Consider the following 20,863-nt stretch of genomic DNA (forward strand, 5'->3'; position numbering starts at 1 on the left):
CATTGATGGCAGAGCATCGGGAGCAATTTGGGGTTCAGTATCTTGCTCGAGGACACTGGAGCAGACTGGAGGAGCCGGGGATTGGGGGTTGCAGGCACAGGCTCTTGAGAGATTTTCACACTGATCACTGGGGCTCATACTGTATGTCCTATGGAGCACTGGGCCCAGGTGTTCCAGATTTCGGTTGGTCGACCCACAGCAATCATAAATCTCAAACACCTTGAAGACAGCACAGGTAACGCATACACACCAAAGAAGTACACCAGTGCATCTCGAGGAAAAACTACAAAGTACAAACTGGTACTGGTGTTCTGGCTTCAGTGGGGCCAAGGCAGAGAGAAGCAATGACTGATTAGTTCAGCAGAATTAAACTTTATGTAACTTTGTGTCAAATAGCAAACTCACCATACCCCCTTCTGTTCAATTCAATCAGAGGTTAGAGAGTTTAGGTAAGAAAGTCACAGTTCTCGGATATAGTCAGAGTAGCACTAGTTGCGTTAGCTAATAGCAGTGTGAGTACTAAATAGTGGTGCATCAATACAACAAATTGTATAGGACACATCTCTGAGTTTATGATCTGATGAACTTGCAATATTCTTTGCAACGTTGAATTGGCAACAATCAAAGTTGTAATAGGTATGTTTATAGATTTCAGTGCATAATTTAAATAATGTAATCAATTAAATGAGACATCACTTATCTGAGACACTTTATACAGTAGTAAAATTTGTAATTTCATTATCCTCTCTGGCCTTTAACCGTTGTGTTTTGTTGAGACTGGCCTTGCTTGTTCATTTTCTGGGGGTCCCACAGATCCACTGATTTGTAAACAGGAAATGTAACTGCAAAATTATTCCATGTTTTTTCTTTTTCTTTTTTCTTCCCTTCTGACCTCATTGAAACCCAATACAGAGAGGTGTTTTCATAACAACCCTTCCTTTCACCACAAACTGAGCTCGCACACTTGACAAATTATGGAAATGTGCAAAAATCCATCTGTGCTGATAGACCAAATAAGCAAGTGCGTCATTGTCTTATGTTCTAGTGAATCATTCATAAACAAAGAAATGTACAATTTGTTCTAACCCCACAACTAGGTGTAACACCTCTAAATCCAGAAATCCAAATAGACTAAGACTAATTTGAGACTTGATAGAGGTATTGTGCGTAGAGCATACACAAATTGAAATGTATTCAACTATGTTTTTGCAGCTAGTGTGGCTGATGTGTCATGTAGCAAACTTCTGAACATGTCCAACAACATCATTTCAAAATCAGGTTAATAGCAATTCAACATTTCATGAAATTAAGTAAAATGCATTAAATATCACAAAACAAATGTGAAAACAAAGAAGGTCAGCAGTGGTATAGTTTTAGCTTATCAACATGTGAGGAAGTGGTCGCTAAGTCAGACTCTATCTCATGAGCTCAGTTTTCACTATGAGATTTATGTCTGAAAAAAAAAGCACTGCTGACAACTAGACATGCTAAATCTACCCCTTTAAGAATTGTCACGCTGTACCAACGGCTTTCTTATCGCACTATACCTATTTTCCCTTCTCTGAAAGTCGTTTTGGATGAAAGAGTCAGCTAAATTACTAAATGTAAATGTAAAACAAAATACAAAACAAACAAACACTTAACATTTGAATCAAATATAGAGACAGATATATGCACAAATCAACCAAAACTCATCCTTCAACTGTGTGGCCTATTTTTCTGTGAGTGTATTTAGACCCTTATTATTGTGAAATACTACAATCTCAGAACAAACATCATATTGTTTCATTTTAGTGGTTGGAAACAAAGACAATGATGTCTGTAAATGTGTCCAGAGCATCACTTTACCCTCCCTTTCCAAATGTGCAGGGAAAATGGCTTGTCCATTCTGACCATTTGCAGAATGCTGTAGAATATGGAAGAACGTCTCCCTCTGCAGATACAAGGTTCATTCAAGGCAACAAAGGTAACCAAAAACACAATGATTCCTGTTTTCAAGTCATTATACACCAATGAAAGCAGAGTTATTATAATTATTATACTCAAAATCTGCCATAGTCTGACAGTCAATGCCCCTAAATTTTAGACACAGGACCTTTGCCAAAAACAGCATATAATACACTGTTACAAGTAATAATTACAGATATAATAGCAGCAAAACCTACCTTCAGAATCAAAAGAAAATAGTACTTTGTACTTGTTCTGCAGGTTAGAGGGCCATGTGATTGATATACAGTATTGGGTTATTACATCGTTATTATTACTTTTAACTGCATTGATGCACCACTGTAAGGAGAGTTATTGCTGGTTACAGTTGATCTAACTTAACGACTTTATACATTTGAGTAGCTTAAACCAGTAGTACCCAACCTTGGGGTCAGGCCCTCTCCTTAGATTCACAAGATAAAGTTGAGTTTTGAGATGATTAATAGGGTAAGTAGATATCAAAAGTTCTTCTTAAAAGATCTGTAATCATTTTGACTTTGATCTGATCATATAGATTTGGAGTAAATCTAGTATCTCTGTCCCTGGTTTAATCTTAACAAATGTAATGTACAAGTTTATTGTTGTATCAACTATACAGTGCATACTGGAGTAAAGAGTACTGTATTTAAGTTATGTCTTTGCCAAGCCAATTCATCTATGGTCGTATTAGAACCCATTGAGCAAAGTGAAATTTTGAGACAGTGCAGCGTTTAAAAAGTCACATCCAAACTGGCATCAAAACACGTATTCATAGCTGTTCTCTGTAAGAAGCTTCTACAAGGGACAAATAGAAGAAAAACAGAACAACTCCTTCACATCACGAAGATGAGAGCAGGACAGACACAGCATTTCCTCTTTGTTAACACCACCCACTAAAGTCTAATCAGGTTAAGAATGCACACTGCTTGAAAGAGCATCAGGTGACCTTTCATTCTTTGCAGGGTTATAATTAAGAAATGAACTTGATTTAACAGAGATTCAAATGCAGTTCAAAAAAATTGTGAATAGCATTGACAAGGTAACATTTTCTCTGTGGAACTACAATAAAAAGCCTCTCAGAGCTCTACTTGCAGAAACTGCTAACATTTCTAAAGGTCATGCATTCCATCATATACATTTAGATATTTATAGTATAAAAAAAAAATGAAATAGATAGAAACTGACAAACAGAAGACTTTCAGTTACCTCACATATCTTATCTTGTTTTATCTTGCTGCAGAGAGCTGGACACAGAATATCCGGTCTAAATCTGATAGTCATACTGGTTTGAGCTATCTTACTGCGATGAGACATATTGAGGTTTTCTTGTTGCTACAGTGACCTTGCTGAATAAATTACTTATCTATAGAGCGCTTAGATAAAGATTGATTGTCTTCTTATATATAAAATGAAAGTCTGTTGTCTTCCATCCTTGTTCTCACCATTGACTATACAGATACACCATATTTGGTGGGGCACGACAAAAAAACAAAAAAACTTTCAAAAGTCTGATGCAACAAGTATGAATATACTTCATAAGTGGTAGGCTACATTATAAAAAACACATTTCCAGGGTGGTTTATTTAAATTATTTTTAAAGGATTGTGGAATGGGGATAACTATAATTAACAAGCGCAAAATGTCAAACAAACCCAGTCCTTTTGGGATGAACTCTGTTCAATAGAGCAGATCATATTTGTTTTATTGCAGCTTCTTCATGTAGTAAAAAAAAAGGGTTCAAATCAGTTGACTTGCTAAATCCAAGTACACAGATTTATTTTGCCAGTGTGTTTTAGATTTTAATGTCATCTTGAAATCACCTTTCATCTCATGTCCCATTCCTTACAGTTAAGAATTTGCTGATGCTGTCTACATTCGTTTGAGTGTGATGTGTAGTCAGCTGCTGTAAGAAGCCCCTTACACCTCTAAGATGTTTTATATAAGACTTGTTTTTATCTCAATGAAATTGCATTGATCAGCTGCCATTAAGTGGCTGAATGGCTCCCCCTCGTGTCTGCCTGCAGACAAGCAACTCTAACCTCTTGCAGTACAGCATAAAGTGGATTGCCAATTCTAGTTTCAAAATACATGGTTGCACAACTATGAACACATTAAGTAAACATATTGCAGTATGACATTTTTCTGTGGAATAGAGATACTGACAATGAAGCTGTTTGCTATCTTGAACATTGAAGAAACCTCTCCTCCAGACCAAAGACCAAGACTCATGAGGCAATTGTGACACTGTTAAAATATTTAAAAGGCTCCAGAGGTTGCTATTAACACTGAATGCAAATACATGTTTAACCTTTACCAGCCCGACTTGAAAAAAATAATGAATTATAAAACATGTCTGCCAACATGTTGTGAGAATTGTGCACTTTTAACACAGTTCTTTAACTGGCTTCACTAATGTCAGTTAGCAGTATGTTGCATTTCTCTAAAAAAACTCATCTGAATTTATATATATAGCAACGAGAGAGATGATGTTACTCACTTAGTTTCAGCAAAAAGGAATCAGATGACAACTAATCCACACAGTCCCACACTGTGACCAAGCAGAAAAGAACCATCTCCCTAAAATTCTGTTAAAGGGACTTTGACTTCAATGCCAAGAAAAATAATATTTGTAGTTAATGACATCAGTCGCTCTATTGCATTTTGGCATAAGTGAAAGCCATAGCATTGAGCTAGAATTTATAATAGCAGTGGCACTTTTTTATTGGTTTTCCAGCATCTCCAAAGCAAGTTACAAGCTTCTTTTTTTTTTCCCAAATCATCCACTTCAGTTGGACACAAAAGACCAGACCAGAATAATTAGCAGCTGCAGCCTGAGACCCAAACTCATTTGTTCTGCACTGTGGAGTTGGAGTTGCACATCCCACATGACACTTTTACTAGTAATATAAACTTGCCTTAGTATAAAATGCATGCATAAGAATAAGTAATATGTGCACCTCACATTAGCGCACAAACTTGTTTGTCTTTCTGTCTCTGTCTTTTGTGTTTTTATATACTGGAAAGAAAAGATAACATATAGACGAAGACTCGTGGTCTAGGGTAGATTAAGATATCAGTGACTATGAAGCAGGCCACTTGGTTCCTTCCCCACAATCAGTTTTCAGTTTCACACACATGAACAAACACCAATAGCTTCCTCCAGACCCTCTCACCTCAAAACGAGCAATTGTCTATGCACCCACTCTTTTCTTTTGATTGCATGGCCCTGCGGTAATTTGTCATATCCTCATGGCTACAACTGCAAATCCTCCTGCAAGTGATAGAAAAGAATTTGCAGCTGTAGCCATGAGTATATGACAAATTATCACGGGGTCATGCAATCAAAAGAAAAGTAGAAGAAGTGAGTACTGAGTGTCTTTAGCTTATCATTTATCATAAAGGGTAAAACAACGTCTTTCATTAAACACAAAGATGCCAAAACAATCTACAGAAGAAAAACATAAAATAATGTGATATCCTGGTTGAGGCTGACAGAGGGCACTGGTGGTCTATGAAATAATCTACACAAAAGTCTATTTAACTGTGCACAACATAGACTCATAACTCACAAGTACACTTAAGTAATATAAACATTTCTAACAGTAGTGCAAGCTAATTGTGGAACACCGGTAGCTTTATTTAGATCTACAGTACCAGTGGTTATTGTGTCAAACTCTGAAGCTGGTTTGAGTAACACGAGACTGACAATGTAAAGCCTCAATAGATTAGATAGATAGCTAGATTTTCGATGGGAAAGCACCGAGCATGTTTGCAGCGCACGTGCACAAATCAGATTATCAAAAGAAATCAACCCTGACACAGTCTTAAAGGGGTGCTTTCAAACGCTGCATTTTAAGATCATCTGTGGGAGTGTGTGGTGGTGGTGGTAGTCGTTTGTTTGTGTGAGTGTGTGTGTGTGTGTGTGTGTGTGGATATGTGTGTTGGCAGAAAATGCCCACACGCAACATTTTATGCTTGTATTTAAAGATGCAACTAGTGATAGTTGCTGACCGATCCCATGTTTACACAATGAGAATTTCTAAACAGGCAAATCCAGTCCAGTTCTGTTTTTGTTGTGATCGCTCTAATCACCCAGGCCCTGAACTGCCCACCGTGCTCTGTGCACTTCACTTTGCATTAGCATCGGTGCAGCATTTCAAAGGAATCGAGAGCTTTAGACGCATTAGGAATGTAAATAAAACCATTGCAGAGTTGACATATTTTGACAGGTAAGCAACCCATGTTGTGGCTAATATTATACACGTACTATTTAACTTGCATATAGCAGACATCAAAGACACAGCATTGCAGTAGGTGGCTGTTTTGCAAAAATCCAGCACTCATTGCTTCTTGTTTAGCTTTTTATCAGTTCATAAATAAGTGAAACTTTGAATATAAGGCATGCTAGACTTTATTTTACAAGCTTCCTTCCTAAGGCAGCACTTAAACTGAGGCTGTTTGTTCTTAGAGGTGCAGGTATGGATACTTTGTCACTTTAGAACTTCAAACCCTGGATAGATGTACTAAACATTGGAGACTGTACAATAAAAAAAAATTAAAATAAAATAAATAAAAGATAAAAAAGTTAGCATTGATTATTTGTTTGTTCCAATAGCTTGGTCTTTTCCCCCTAGGCCACATCTCTGTATCATTTCAAGCATTACAAGTGAAACCTCTTTCAAACAAAACTAAATGTCTGCAGCCACGCTATCAGCTCTGTGAGACGGAACTGACTTGCTTAGAGTGACACATTCATATCTATCTAAGAAATGTTGTCATGTTCAACATCTAAGCATCATTTTCAAATTACCACTAAAAACAAAGTGGTTCAAAGTTTAATTCAGATCTCATGATGGTGTTAAACGAAAGGTTAATATTGCTACAATTCCTCTTCTTGAATGTATTTACCAAATGTCATGGGAGTGGTAGTCGAGACATGTTACTCAGAAACGCAACCTCAATGTGTGGCCAGCAAAAAGATTGACAGATGACCTGTGTTTACTGTCTATCCTCTGGGCACCTTCCATATCTGTACTAAACTCTAAAGCAACCCATCTTATATTGAGATATTGCAGTCTGGTCCAAAGTGGTGGGCTGACAAATTGACTGAATGACATTGCCATCCCTTGAGCCACGCACGACTGTCCTTTAATGTTACCTCTGAGTGCTCCCTACATTTTGTCCAAACAGAAGCAGCTTCTCAAATGGCAAGGCAGTTTTTGTGTTTGTTTGTTTCTTTTTTTCATACCTAAAGGCTAGATCCTTGCAATAGGCTGTTTTTTATCACTACCATCAACTTTGGTACCCATTTCTGTGGGTGTTCAATTCACTCTCTGCTGTTTACTGTGTGCATTTACAATCTAGGGGCAACAGTCGCAGGTTTTCATACCATGCAGCATCTTTGCAACATCACAAACAAACAAGTTGATGCAGTTCTCATACTGTATATAACACAGCATGAGATAAGTGACGATAACAATGAATGTATATACGTACATAATGATAAATAATGGACAAAAGGATCACAACACAAAGTTTGAGAAGATGCCGCTATGACCTGTGGACAATCACTGACGGCTTAGTCCCAGTAGCAACACCTGCATGGGTGACTGACTGTTCCCAGTCACCAACAGCCACTCAACCCCATATTACACCAACACCTCTCAAAGCCCCGCCAGGATTTTGACTGAATCAATTAACTGAAAACAAGAGGTCGATATACAGTAGAGTGCTCAACAGACCGCTGCAGTACACTCAACGACTCAGCTACATCTGTTATTTTAGCAACACACTGTATACAGAGGCTGATTGTGATTTATGTTTATATCGGATTCAACTGGAATTCAATACCGGGTCAGGTTTTTCTTCTCCACGTACACAATCAATTTTCCCTCTGCATCCACCGTGCCATGGGAGCAACACGATAGTCAGATGAATCAATATAAAAATAAAGCTTGTTTAGTTATTATAACACATCTTTATGTCTCTCTTCACAGACAGGCTGTTACTTTGCATGTATGTGCTATAACACATAAATCATGTGCTAATGCACACTCAGGCTCATGTTTTTTATCTCAGCATTACTTTATTCAACAGATGTTAATAAGAAATAATTAGCCTCACTGGTTTGCTCTGTATTTAATATCTAGTCTTAGTAGTATTTTTATTTTGTTAACCCTTTATTGACAACTGTTTAAGAGCTTCAAAGGGGAAAGTCAAGATTCCTCACAGAATTATTTGTGCATTCATTGTTCAGTTTGTACAGCAGCTGTCCATCTCCTGGTCTTTCCTTGACATTTATTTGGTGCTTTGATTCCTTTTTTTTATTGAGTGCAATTCATTTTAAAGTTGGATGCGGAAAAAAAGTAAGGTCAATAGACTGTTTAATTTATTCTCACCGTGTCTGTACACCCTGAGCTGTGAAATTGCAGAACAGCAACCCAGGCAATACAGAGACTTTGAAAACATTCAGAGAGCACATCTGCCCGCATACAGCATACACACACCACTCTTTCCCCTTTCATTTACGCTGTTTGTTTGTGCATGTGTGCACCAAAATGTGTGAATTTGTATTTCATGCATGGGGCCGCTGTTTTGTGTGAGAGAAGCCTCCTGCACACACGTGCATCACTTAGTCGTCCTTGACCTTGTAACCTTACAGATTAGAGAAAGGGGTTTTGAAGGCATGCCATATCAACTGACTCTGTACTACATCAGATTCCAATCACACAAGGCCTCGTAATACTGCCCCAATAATTCTCTGGATTTGTTATGGCATGTTGGTGCTCAGTGTTTATCCAGGATTTATAATCATAGCTTAAGTGGCCCACAGGAGCTCAGCAGATCCAGCTAGAGGCTTAGATGGCAAACAAACTGAATTACCATGCAGAGGCAGCTGGCAGACAGTTCATCACTGCCAAGGTCAAGAAGCTCCCCAATTTTAAAAAATCACAATGATGTGTGTCCACCCACTCCTTGTCATGACCATTTTCAAAATAGTCTTTTTGTTTGTTGGCTGAGCCTTGGAGTCTGGCCACGGCACAGTATCCCATCACCTCCTTGTCATGCAGCTCTAGCAGTGTTCATTACTTTGTCCTGGATTGATCTGTGCTCTCGGATGACAGTATGACCATTTCATTTATGTTGATCACTGCTTTTCCACCTCAGAGAGCATGGGCTATAATGGCCCTCTAGCAGCTTGGTATTCCACTGTTACCTTCCACTGTGTCAGAGTTCTGCAGTAGTATAAGACACTGTACTGCACTCTCACACTGATAGGAGGAGACTTCAGCTTGTGACCAATTAACTGCTAAATTGTGTAAAGTCACAAAGGTTTCGTGTTTTAAAGCAAAACATGCATTTACAGATTGTATGTGAATTGCACATCAAACCTGTATTCCAATATAATAGGATAAACAACAGAACAGAATCCAACTCCATGAAAACACATTTTCACTTTTTTTTTCTATCAAGGGTTTGACATAATTTTGCTTCCATGATGTTATCAGATTTGTGTCACAGTCAAGGAAAAATGTATTTCAAGAGATTTGAGAAAAACCTCACACACAAGACAGCCGCAGTAGCTCAAGGGCTTGGGATGAGCGATGTCATTACACAAGCTTTGTGAATCTGATTGGTCACAGCTAATATGTGGTAAAAAAAGAACAAAAAAACCTCAGGGTACTCTACTTGCTTGTAGTGGGGCTAAATGAGATCAATAATTTAAATTAATAAATTACCAAGGGGATGATATCCTGTTGTGAAAGCATGCATGCTGTTACTGTAGACACTTGATTTGTAAACAGGAAATGTAAACTTACCTCAGAAATATTTAAAACAATGGAAAAAAAGTATGTCCATATTTATGAATATGACCTTAACCCTCAAGACCCCGGTATAATTGTAGAATCCTGCTTGCAGTTCACTGAGAATGCTCAATCAAATCAACAATATATTGTTTTTTATCATATCTCAAAGGCAAAGGGAAACTCACAATCACAAAGTTGTGGGGAGTTAAGTTAAAAATAAATAAATAAATAAATAAATAAATAAATAAATAAATAAATAAAATAGAAAAACAAACAAACAACAGTGCAGCTAAAAGAGAAACAAAATAAGTTGCCTGATTTATATATGAAAATGTCATGGCGACCTGGTTAGTCCTTCCTGCCGACTGTTCAGAAAACTGTCCCCCAGCCTCCTTCATGCCAGTTAAGCTCTGCTATTTATTTGGGATGATTATGTGATGAAATGAGAAAAGAATTTATGTGGAAAAGTCAGCACAACCCAGTTAAGTCTTTAGCGAGCCCCCGGAAACAAAAAAATCATCCATCTCTGGCAGTGAGAGCTGAGTAAGTCCCACTGTTTACTGATGATGATTATGTGTTGTGATGTGAGCAAAACACTTGAACTCGCAATGTCTTCATCGCTTTCCACTATGCACAGGGGTTCAGGATCTCTTATGGCTTATGACTTCCATAAGACTGTAAACCCAGGGACCCTTTGCTGGCGGAGTCATTTTCAGATTTACAGTGGAAACTGGGCGGAAAACATAAAATCATAGCTATCAGCGTAATGATGTATAGTTCTGGTTCATCTACTGTACATGACTTTATTTTGCATATTTTGATAGACTGGGAATGATCTAAACAATTTACAACCAGGCTAGTGGCTGTGTGAGACTGTAGTGTCGCTCACAGTGACAGTGCTAACATGCCGACATTTAATTAACGTCGCTCTGAGCATTAATATTGTTATATCAGTATATTTAAGTTTAGCAACATAACTAATACAATGTTTTTGATTCTGAAAAGTGTTTCCTATCTGAATATGACTGCCGACAGTGCAAACTTGCTGTGTGTAAAATGTGATGATCAAGACGCAGTTTATACGGTCAATCAAAGAGTAAATCATATACAGTACAATCTAAGGTTTCATTTCAAACAAACAAAAAAAAAAGAACTCTTCATTTATTTTATAAAAGGTGACAACATTCTCAAACTGAACTGCAGCTAATAGTTAAAACTGATAATTACAGTAAATCGAAAAATGTGATTTTTTATCAAATACAATCTTTTGTCAGCCCACCTGTTACTTGAAATGATTTACATATGTAGAAATAATTCATCTTTCATGCCCTCTTCTGAGATGTGATGCAGATGCTAATGCCTCGATTAAACAGTGTCACCTTTGCTCTTGTAAGTGTTAGAAGAAGGAGGGGTTAGAAAAGTTGATAATGTGTCTACGCGTCTGTGTTTTCAGAAATCGCACTTACATTTACGCATTCAATAACCACAGAAACCATACTGGAAATTTTGTTAAGTGGGGGTGTTTACAATCTGTCGACCACCATTTCCCATACAGTAACTGTTTTCCCTGCTACACAACTGGGAGATAGTGATGACAAGTGAAACCTTCTCACGTTCTCTCGGCTCCCCATGCATACCCACAATCTGTCTTTGCAGCATGACAACTTTATCTGAAAATCTGACGAAACGAGCGCATGACATAAAAGAGATTTTGTGGTCTTCAGGCAGCATGTGTACGAAGAGAGATGGGGTTAGAGACAGAAACAAAAGTGAATTCGTTTTGTTTTTTTGTTTTTTAATATTTATATTATCCAAAGCTCTGGTTCTAATGCAGTGGTAACTGGGTGCACAGACAAACAACTTTCCAAAATGTTCAAAATAAAAAAAAGCAAAAAACTTCACAAACTAGTCACACCTTATTTTTACTATTTTTGGAAAACATTATTCAAAGGCAGTTTGAGCTATAGATAGTAACCAAGCCATGTGACTTTACACACATATTTACCATAGGCTCTTTAGGAGGCTTTATACCAAAACATCAATATGATGATGAGCCATGTTTGCTGTGTGCATCTTTAAAATGGATATTGCTGTGCTGCACCTGGCTGCTGGGCTCTGACGGATTAGCAAAGAAATACTGATTTGATATGTGGATAATCTCATTATTGGTTTCAAGAGTTCAGGTAATCTTTTCATTACATTCTACTAATCTTAATCCTTGTGAGATTATTCCTCGACTACAGCATGCTAATCTGATCTCTATCACCACTTTTTTTTTTTTTTTTTTTTGGCTGTTTTGTTAAAAATTAGCCAGAGAACTGAAATAGCTCAGTACAGCTGTGAAATGTAAGCTAGGCATGAAACCACCATTATGGTTAGGGATAGTGTTGAGAGGGTTTCATCACTGTTTCCTATCCACCTCGTCTAACCACACATTGTTATGCACAAACACACATATGAAGACATATGTGCATTTCCACTAGTACTGCAGTTTAGCTACGAAGCAATACTCACACAGGACTGCTGTAGCAGTATTTTGAAATTTGAAATTTGTCAGGCACTATCAGATTGTATTAGGATAGCCAGGCTTTACTGTATGAAATATTACAGGATGAAAGCTTCCATATCTCACTGTGAAAACTAAAGTAGTGTCCACTCCTCTACTGCTCTAATAATCCTCTAATGCTACTGTATGCAAATAAAGGAACTGCATGCTTATTAAAACCAACACTCTCTTGTCACTGACTGCATAATGCTATTCAAGTATCAGTAGAACCTGTGTTATAAGGTAGCAGATACAGTCCCAGTGTAGCTGTAACGATCGTCTCATATGATCAAATAGAGACTTGATATTGGAGAACATCAACATACATGTTACTCAGTGAATATTAGATGAAAATACCATAGAAAATGAGAAATTCTTAATTTAATTGCATTTTTTTTGTAGTTCATTCATAGATTTCTTAGTTCAATATAAGTATATCAGTTACTATTTTATACTCCTCAAGACCCGTTCTCTGCCCAACACATGACTGGAGGGCCCACCTCATGGGCTCTCAGTAGAACAATGTATCTCATATTTTCAATGAGCAAAATAGCGATTCAAGTGAAATACCACCCACACCCTTTGTGAGTAATAATACCTATGATTTTTTTTTTTTCTGAGCCAAGTCACCTAGCAGCATTAGTCATCTTGCCACAAAGCCTGACCTTATAGTTCAAAATGCATGGTAATGCCAGAAATGACTAGCAAAGGCAGCATTAAAACATGTATTGCACTGTGCTACAGGGTAAATAGGTTTCACAGCACATCTTAATCCAGCTGGTAACCGCAATCAAGTCAGTGATCCATGAAAACAGACAGCTGTTTCTTTCACCTAGTTGTCCTCAGAATGTGGATGGACTGTCTCGAAGGCTCACCTGACACAAGGCACACAAAAAAACTGAAATAAGTTACATTTTATACTGTTTTTCTTTTTACTGTGCATGTGCACCATGCTGCATTATGTTTTGCATTACAGTTAAGACGTGATGAAAACAAAGCTGTATTCTTAGTAAAATCAATCAGTAATCTCAACAGTGATTCAACAGTAAACCAACACAATATAGGACAATGATTTGACTTGAACAAGGGAGACAATGCATAATAAATGCATGATTGCATTGCACATCCACACACACAATTTAAGTGCTTTTGTTGTCAACAATAACATAATACAGCTATGGACTAGATGTATAAAATAAAGCTATGAATGAACCATTTGTTTATCTTTCATCCAGATAAAAGGTTGAATGTCCACTAAAAATCTGTTGAAATTGAAAGCTCTGCATTGTTTTGTAAAGGCTCATCATTTTATATAGTGTATTTATATATGCACATATGGGGACGGGGAAACATGCAAGCACAATTATACACTAATTAAAACATAGTTCTGAATATCACATTATGTAAATAGAGCCCCTAAATCTGACACACTGGCCCTTTAATAGTCAACAACTAATCAAAACTAATTTATATGCTGAAAAATTCTGATGACTCAGTACGTAAAGTTACTGTGATTTTCTACAGCAACTCTTTAACTGTATTACTACTGAGTAACACAGTAGAAAACTATTTCAAGGGTATTTGTTCAGGCATTAGTGAGAGAATAATATGAGAATAATAAAAAGTGAAAAGAGTAAATGAGATAACGATACCTTGATTAATGCTTACAGATTGACTGCAACACAGTCTCAGAAGAAAAGCAAATTCAAGAGGGAGAAGAAGATGTCAGTGTGACCAGCAAAAGCTGAGCTTCACGTTCATGTTCCTGTCTGAGCACATGGAGAATGAAGACCTCATGAATCAAATTCTGTCAGTTGTGATGGGAGCAAAATGAACCAGGGGGTCCTGGGATCGTCTTTGATTAAAGTGTTGCCACTGTTAAATCACTGACACACTAATCCATTTTGAAGCCAAGGGAACATCAGCACTGAGATATAGCTTTTGGTTCTATGAAATATATACCTCCTGAAACACTCAAAAATCATGCACTCAAGAAAATCACTTGCAAAGCAAAAAAGAGTAAATTTACATCAGTCTATTAGTCAGCAATATGAACTTATTGGATTCATGGCCATAAATTAACATACATTACCTACTTTTCCTTTTTTTGTGCCCTGTGTTCCACCGGGTGCACATAAGTAAGACATATGTCACAGATGTCACTTTTACAGAGAAGTGAGAAATGTAACATGTTGGTCTCACATTAGCACGCACTCTCAGTCTCCTTTATCCTGCTCAGACAGATCACTAGCGTGTGTCTGGTATGCCTTTCTCTCCACGGCACTGTCAGCTCTGGTAATTGACTCTTGCAGTCGTCCACTACATGGCTTCTCAGGATCCACACCCAATTACAGTCTGCAGCTAACGGACTATGGTGGTGGACCAGGGGGGAAGCAAGTTCGGCATAGCGGACTGCAGTGCGATTAGTCTTTCATATGGAACAGATTGGATATACATGGTTGCTCTTGCATATATCAGTAGCATACCATTGTATTGACTAATTATGTGGGTAAGGCCGCAGCATTCACAAAGGCCTCAGGATTTGACATTTAACTGTTACCACCCAGGATACATTGTTGACTTGTCAGTTTAATCAATTAGCAGACTTGCTGTTGTACAAGTTGAAAGTGAATGCAGCAACAGTATCTGTCCAGATCCATTTATCTGCTGTGTAAGGCAAAAGATTAGGTTGAGTTACTGTTCACTTTTCAGCCAGTACCACACAGAGAGAGGTGTTCCTTTTTGGCCATCAGGCACAACTCAAACAGCAATGATAGGGCACCATTGGTCAGCGGCAGCCTGTCATAGATAATAACCATCACTGGCTTTGCCACAGAGAATCCCCGAACTGTAGTTTTTATATTTTATATGCAAGTTTCTCACTTGACAATTTTTTTTAGCCTAAAAACTCGCTAAAAGGTTGTTACAACTTGTGTTCTCTTCTTGTAGTTTTGGCCATTGTTGTTGGTTTACATAATCTTGTACTCTGCAAAGTAATTGCTCTAGGTGCATGGCAACATCCTTACAATTTTTTTTTTAGATTATTTTTTGGCCTTTTATGCCTTTATTGATAGTACAGCTGAAGATAGACAGGAAGCAGAGAGAGGGGGAGTGACACGCAATAAATTAGCCGTCCGATGCGGGATTCGAACCAGGGCCAGCTGCAGTGAGGACTATAGCCTCTTACATACGGGGCGGCCGCTTAACCCACTACGCTACCGACCACCCCAACATCCTTACAATTAAATCCAAAATGGCAAGAGGGGTTAGATGATCAGACAGGCTTTAAATAAACCAACAGGTTAGCCAGATTATCTAGGTAAAATCAAACTGCACACTAAAACAATTACTATAAATATGGGAGGTCAAAGTAGCATTTCAATGTTTAGATACTAAATTCACTATTTACCTTACAAAACCAGAATTTCTCTTTAAATTATAAGAAGACATGCCACCACCTTGTTTTATATGTTTTTCTGTTGAGGTAACTGTAGTTTCAGAGCTTGTTTATGTACCCACTATAGGTGCTAATGTGTTTGGTACGCTGATGTGTACCTTCTCAAATGTAAGTACAGGACAGTTGCAGGGATACAATGTGTGGGCCACAAGAACTGTGAGTTGTCAGCATGGCCAGCCTGTGTTTTCTCTGTGCCATCAAGACAACATGCTGGTGAGTGAACAGATCAAGGATTTGCTTGAACATTGTTTTATCTCCTCACCAAGGAAGCTGCACAGTACAGTAACTGCTACTATCAAAGTAGTAAATGATATTGTGGAAAACCTGGATGGCAAAAATATAATGTACTGGCCTTTTCTTTGATTTGTCATAGGCATTTTATACAGTAATGATAACCATGGCATTTTATGTCAGAGCTTATCTGATATAGGCCTGTCAGACCAAACTGTTGATTTTGGTTTTCAAATTACTTCTCTAAATGAAAGCAATGTGTGCAATGTGTTCCTTCTTCCAGCATTCCTTATATCACCTGAGGTGTGCCACAAGTGACGATTTATAGACCTATGCTTTTTTGCTATTTATATATGTGCTTGTATGTGGGTCAAAATATCAAAGCATCTGTACATCTGCTGACATTGTATTTTATATTGTTGTGCAAGCTCTTTAGCCCTGGCTTTTGAACATCTGCTCATGTTCGTTTCTAAATGAAAACAAAGGTACAAGCTGTTCATCCTTAAAGCTTGTGACCATTATATTATAATATTTGAGCATCGCAATTGCTGAAAGTTTGTCCTTCAGTAAGAATCATATTGATCATCTTTCGAGGAAAGTGAAATTGGGTTTATTGTTAGGAATAATTCTCGTTCTTTGAATGCTCAGAAACAGCTAGTTACTGCTCAACACCTCAAGTCACTCTTTTTTGTCTGTTGGACACTGCACTGTCTATCGCACAGCTACGAGATTCATAACCTGCTGTAAACCCTTCACACACAATTGTACCCTGTATTCTTTAGTCAACCATTTATGTGCAGAACCTTGCACTGGTAGGACACAATTTCATCATTCTCTCTCTTCCCTCATTTCATATGGTGAAGAAAAAAAGGCCTACTGCTATTCTGCCCCCTTAACCTAGAACAACTACAGCAGAAACTGTAACTCAAGCTGTCCAGTTTGATTTCCCAAGGCAATTTTAAATTACCATTACATAATCAGAATAGAGTCTGTACACAAGATTTAAAATATGTCTACCATCTTGGTAATTTTTCACTTACTTTTGATGATTCTTGTCTAAGGATGTCTTCTCTCTCTGTAAAATTTGTTATTTTATTGTTACTATTGTCTTGCCCAGGTCCTACTTCTCAGTGCCCCATGTCTTAATTGCCTTGTCTATATAAAGGTTAAAGAAAAAAATGAGTGACTCACAGTGAGTCAAAGAAACACTGCACAGCAGCAGGGTCTTATTTAGTCAGAAAAAAAAATAGAAGTTAAGTGGATCTAACTGTAGTTAAATAAAATATATGTACAGATGTTGATTAACTGTCAATATAATCAAACATGATGTGTCTTGAACTGTTCTATCAACACTTTAAATAAATAATAAATAAATAAATACATTGAAACTTATAAAATAGCTACAGCAGGTGTCACCCTTTAAGTATAAATCCAGCTTCACTTAAGTTCACAGCTACTCACTCCCAATCCCCAATCCATGACACTATGTTAGACCAGGAAATAAGAGAGAGGGAAAAAAAAAAAAGATTAAACAGCCAATCATTTTTGATTGCGACATATGTGAGCCACAGATTGCACTGGCTGTTATTACTTCTCGCTGGACCGCCATCACTGCCTCTATCAGCCACCCTCAAAGACAGAGAGGAAGAGACAGAGGAATGTTTTTTAGTTTAGCAGTTGTGATGCCTAATGGTCCATCTAAGATGTGCACAAACCAATTAGCCTGGCTGACCTTAGATATGGTGTGTCATCTTGTCAATCTTGAGGACAAGGGACCGAGAGGAAACTTGTACGTCTGCCTGACAGTGGGGACAGGGGGGCAGATGAGTACACGAGGAGTATGGAGGGAGTGATGGAAGGATGTTATTGATGGCAGAGTGGAAGGGTCAATTAGGAAATCCACTAGTGGTGCTGACCCCTGAAGACAAAAAAAGATCCAATATACGGACTATTGTATCAGCATGTAGAGAAGAAAATCATTATTATCCTTAGACAGTACCACCATTATCGTTCACTGGATGAAATTTCTTGAAAATTCCTATTATTACCACCAACCTCAGCTCTGACTGCTGGCAAATTTTACATCACCTACAGATATAGCCTGAACACAGGGCTATGAAGGGCTTAAGATGATAAGCCACATAAGTACTTTTTGTAATTCTGGTTTTAACAACTTTTTATATTTCAGCCCTGTATGTCATTTCAGAAAGTCTATAATAATAATAATAAAAAAAGGGTTATTCTGTGGTTGGTTCAAACGAATGATTTGTCAGAATTACAACTTAATTTTAAAGACCCCATATCTTATAACTGTACACATCTTTATTAAGGATTTCGATAACCTTGTCTCTGAACACTGTGTTACAGGTTACATGCATGATTGACATGGGAACAGAGTTTAAGGCAAATGAATAAATAAATAAGTGAAAATTGATGTGTATTTGCATGTGTATTTGTTTTGTCTCCTGTCTTTTTTTATATCAGGTTTTGTAGCATTTGTGCAAAGAATCTTGACTGGCACCATCAGGTGATAGCTCAAGGCATGTTTCTTCGGCATTTTTCCCTTCGTTTAAAACAAAATTCTCTATATTGTCACTCAATCTCTTTAGTTTTGGTTTAGTGTGACACTTAACATTTTGCCCTCAAGCATGACCTCTATAAAGGTTTGTGTTATTTTAACTCAGTGTCACCATAGGTTTGAATTAACAGCCCACCTCCACACATACGGTATGTCACTGACAGTGACATTTTTCCAGTACATATGAAGTACCTAATGAAAGGCTAACTTCACTATAAGATAATACTGACTTCTGCAAAGCTTGCTTATTGTACATGCTGGTAAAAAATATAAAAGCTCAGTATTATTTGCTGATACATACAGTGTATGTCTTTGACTTTAAATATATACCAATTATACATCAATTCAAGATGATATTTCACCTTTAAGTATTCTTGCAGGCTGGTATAAGCCTCTGAGACACTTGTACACTAGTCGTATTTATACTATGTGGCAGCTGACACACAGGACCCCATTACAATAAAATAGAAATACAGACCCAGTCAGAAAGCCTTTACACAAGTTTGACCCAAACCATTCTTCTTACAGCTTAGTGAAGAATATGTTGCTTCAGTCACCCCCAGTCTCTTGTTTCTGATCCAGCCTGTCCCTGAGGACACCTATAGACTCTTTACTCCTCGATGGTGACTCTTGTCAAAGCTAGCAGAAAACATGCATCATTGTTAAGACCACTTGGTGGCAGGGCCATCTTCTCTGTCCTGGCTGTTAGCACATGATGTATCACTGTTGCCGTACTCTTCCTGGATCTGGTGTTACATGTGTGTCTTCATAGCCAAAGTCATGAACACCGAACCAGCGGCACCAGGACACTTTTGTTACTGTTACAGTTACACATCATGGACACCCTAGAGTGATATTGGCATTTTATGTGTAATGCTTCTAAACTGCAAAAAGGGTCAAGACAATTGCTGTGCAAGTGTCCTGATGTACCTTAACTAAATGAAAACAGCTTATAAATTATGTTTTTGACTGATACTTGTCTATGAGCTCTAGTGTAAATTATTAGCCTCAGTTCAGTTCTCTTGACTAGCTGCACTGATAAATGTCCAGGGTGCACTTGGGCAAAAGTCCTTGCCCTTGTTTGTACCATAAGCTCAAAGTCATTCAGGTACAACAAACAAAGAAAGAAAAAAACAAAACAAAACAAAACTCTGAACTTTTGGTTATATTGAAAATGAAAAACAAACAAACCAAAGAACAATATTGATTCTGTATTTTAAGGCGGTTTGGATGGCAAAATGCAAGGTAATGCAGTGTATGAGCATGTTTTAAATTTGTCAGTAGGGGGCAAAATTGATCCAGCATCTCAGAGTCAATGACCTCACACCAGCAGTGATGTTTGGAGGTTTCACAGCTAACATCACGGAAAAAAGGAAAAAGAGAGAAAGCTGTGAGGTGAGGTGCTTTCTGCAAACATCAATGCTACCACATCCTGGATGAGCCACTACTTGTGTATTTTTTATTTTTTTTAATATAGTTTGATAACATCACCTTGTGACATTGACATGCCAGTAATCTTTGAGTCAGAAACCATTCTATTATGTGTATGGAAATAAAAAGAATGAAATATTTAAGCAAAGATATCAAACAGAAAGTAATTCTTGAGAACAAAGATGACCAGGAAAGGACAAACAATGAACAAAGACGAATGAATATAACTTGTCTTTGTCAAGGCAAGGACAGGAGTGAGACACCTTTAACCCCACACCCATGCCTCATTCTAAACAAAATAGTAGCAGACTCAAAAGGTGCAAACATGTAACAGGAATCTGAATCAGGTTTAAAATAGTTTATTCAGTTCACAAAGGGAATAGTCCAGTATAGATGAATGAAGATCCAATGATGAGGTTTGGCATGGCAGAGAGGGTTCTTCTGGAGAACAGATCATGGTTACACAATTCAATGATAATCATACATTGTAAGAAAAAACACAAGAGTTCACCATAGCATAGGTACCACACGGGAGACTGAAGTACTAGTCCCTGGGAGGAGGAGCTGGTCTTTAATGCAGGTTGAGGTTGATTGTGCAGATGAGAATGAACCTGGAGGCCACACACACACACTGATGGTAAAAACGTATATGGGTCAAGCTCCAAAGATGCTGGATCTTAACTGAGCTGAATGAAGAATTTCTTTTAAAAATGTAAAGTCTCCAAGATTAAGATTTCAATGACATCAACAGGGTTTGGGAAGTACAACTGTTTGTAATCATACTCTGCAGTGTACTGATGTGCGTGTGTAAAAACAGTGGATTTCTCCTTTAAGTAATGTGCCAGTAG

Source organism: Larimichthys crocea, chromosome XVIII (genome assembly GCF_000972845.2).
Source record: "Larimichthys crocea isolate SSNF chromosome XVIII, L_crocea_2.0, whole genome shotgun sequence".
Taxonomy (NCBI): domain Eukaryota; kingdom Metazoa; phylum Chordata; class Actinopteri; family Sciaenidae; genus Larimichthys; species Larimichthys crocea.